The sequence below is a fragment of the Arachis duranensis genome, chromosome 9 (assembly GCF_000817695.3).
Source record: "Arachis duranensis cultivar V14167 chromosome 9, aradu.V14167.gnm2.J7QH, whole genome shotgun sequence".
Classification (NCBI taxonomy): domain Eukaryota; kingdom Viridiplantae; phylum Streptophyta; class Magnoliopsida; order Fabales; family Fabaceae; genus Arachis; species Arachis duranensis.
The window spans coordinates 55,502,144-55,504,780 of NC_029780.3; the positions used below are offsets into that span (position 1 = coordinate 55,502,144).

A 2,637-nucleotide genomic window follows, 5' to 3' on the forward strand; every position below is an offset into this window, starting at 1 on the left:
GCAGTGAAAGTTCTTCCTCCAGAGGCCTTGTGCCAAATAGCTTGGCATTCAATTGCATTAGAGCTCCTAGGTACCGAGCAACTTGTTCTTCCCTAGTGTCTTCATCCTCATAAGAGAATGAGTAGTCACTAAAACTTATGCTTTGCGGGAGTGCATTCAAAGGAATCTCTATGGTCTTTACATGAGCCTTGGCTTCCCTTGGTTCTGGGATAAGGGTTTCTTGAGTGGGTATTGAGCACTCAAAGGGTGTGCTTTCACTAGCATTTAACGGCAGCTCTGTTAGCTTATTGGGCGTCAAACGCCCTTGCTGTGCACCCTTACTGGTGTTAAATGCCAGTCCTTTTAGTGTTTTAGGCATTGAACGCCCAGGGATGTCCTTGCTGGCATTCAACGCCAGCTTCCTTGGGTGTGTGGGCGTTGAACGCCCAGTGAGGAACACCAGAATGCCTGCCTAGTTGGGCATTGAATGCCCAGTGAGAGGTTCCTCATTGGCGTTGAACGCCAGAAAGCCTGAGTGTTTGGGTGTTAATGTCCAGCCAGTGCTCCCTGGATGGCGTTCAATACCAGATCTGTTGCCAGGATGGGCGTTGAACGCCCAGTGAGGGGTTCCTCACTGGTGTTTAGTGCCAGGCTTGCTGTCAGATTAGGCGTTGAATGCCCAGTGATATGTCTTTCACTAGCATTCATCGCCACCCCATTCTCCTCAGATTCGGCCTCAACCTCCATGGTTATAACCTTGCACTCTTCTCTCGGATTCACCTCAGTGTTATTGGGAAGAGTATCAAGAGGAGTCTCAGGGATCTTCTTGCCCAGTTGACCCACTTGTACCTCCAAGTTTCTAATGGAGGACCTTGTTTCATTCATGAAACTTTGAGTGGTCTTAGAGAGGATAGAAACCAAAGTAACTAAGTCAGAAAAGCTCTTCTTAGATGTTTCCATGTTCCCTTGAGAAGATGGAAATGGTGGTCTGTTGTTGAACCTATTTTGGTTCCTTCCACCTTGATTGTTATTGAGACCTTGCTGAGGTTTCTGTTGATCCTTCCATGAAAGGTTAGGATGATTCCTCCATGAATGGTTGTAGGTGTTTCCATAGGGTTCTTCCATATAATTCACTTCCTCCATGGTGGGTTGATCAGGATTATAAGCTTCTGCTTCAGAAGAAGCTTCCTGAGTAATGCTAATTACAGCTTGCATCCTAGTCAGATGCTGAGAGATCATGTTGACTTATTGGGTCAAGATCTTATTCTAAGCTAGTATGGCATTCAGAGTCTCAACTTCATGAACTCCTTTCTTCTGAGGGATCCCATGGTTTACATGATTCTTCTCAGAGGTGTACATGAATTGGTTGTTTGTAACCATCTCAATGAGTTCTCTAGCTTCTGCAGGTGTTTTCTTCAAGTGGAGTGATCCACCTACAGAGCTGACCAATGAGATTTTGGACATCTCAGACAAGTCATTATAGAACACGCCTATGATGGACCATTATGAGAGCATGTCAGGAGGACATCTTCTGACTAGTTGCTTGTATCTTTCCCAAGCTTCATAGGGGGATTCACCTTTTCTTTGTCTGAAAGTTTGGATATCCACTCTAATTTTACTCATCCTTTGAGGGGAAAGAATTTAGCAAGAAAAGCATTAACAAGCTTTTTCCAAGAGTTTAGACTCTCTCTTGGTTGGGCATCCAACTATGTCTTAGCTCTGTCTCTTACAACAAAGGGAAAAAGCATGAGCCTGTAGACTTTAGGATCTACTCCATTAGTCTTAACAGACTGATGTGGATCTTTCATTGGAAGTCCATGAAATTTGTAGTTCTGTTGCAGAAGAGAGACTAACTGAGGCTTAAGCTCAAAATCAGAGGTAGGCATGGTGTAGTCACCAAGGACCTTTCTTGGCTCCTCTTGAGGTTCGGCCATGTCCTCTGTTTCTTGTTCAAAACTTTCTGAAAGGTTTCTTCTGGAGTGCTGTGCTTTAGCTTGTTGTAAGCTTCTCCTTAAAGTCCTTTCAGGCTCAGGATTAGGATTAAAGAGAGGTTCTTTATTCCTATTCCTGGTCATAAACAGGAAGAGAGAATAGAAGAGAGAAGAAGAAAGCTTTTTGTGCTACTTGGACTAAAGAGCTTCCAGTGAGATGTGAAGAGAGAAGAAGAAGATAGAATAAAGAATTAGAAGAAGGATACTTTGAAAATAGGGGATAGGAGTAGAGAAGTATAAATAGAATCCTCCATCTCTTGAAATTCTTCGTCTGATTCTTCTTCTCCAACAATGTTTTTCCCTCTTTCAGCTCTTCTTAATCTCCTGAGAATCCTTTCATCTTGTTCATGAAAATTTAGTGTGTTTCTTCTTGTACCTGACATACAAGCATAACATGAGAAATGCACAAACCAGTGATACTTCAATCTACTGCTAAATTGAAGTTTTAGTTAGTTTAAGCAAAAAATCAAACAGTTAGTGGGTTAATCAAAAATTGAGAAAAAGTGCTTGATCTAAATTACCACCTCACTTAATCATTGTCAATCTAATCAATCCCCGGCAACGGCGCCAAAAACTTGATGAGATATTTTGGTGGAAAAATAAATTTCTCCCAAAACACACAAATCTAACCGGCAAGTGCACCGGGTCGCATCAAGTAATAAAAACT

The 2,637-nt window shown here is 42.4% G+C and overlaps 1 non-coding gene across 1 annotated transcript; it reads left to right on the forward strand.

Annotated features, from left to right (window-relative positions):
• Window positions 1-1,487: 1,487 nt before the first annotated feature.
• Window positions 1,488-1,596, forward strand: LOC127742195 (small nucleolar RNA R71). Its single transcript, XR_008003382.1, has one exon. It is a non-coding gene; the product is annotated as a small nucleolar RNA R71 (small nucleolar RNA).
• Window positions 1,597-2,637: the final 1,041 nt, after the last annotated feature.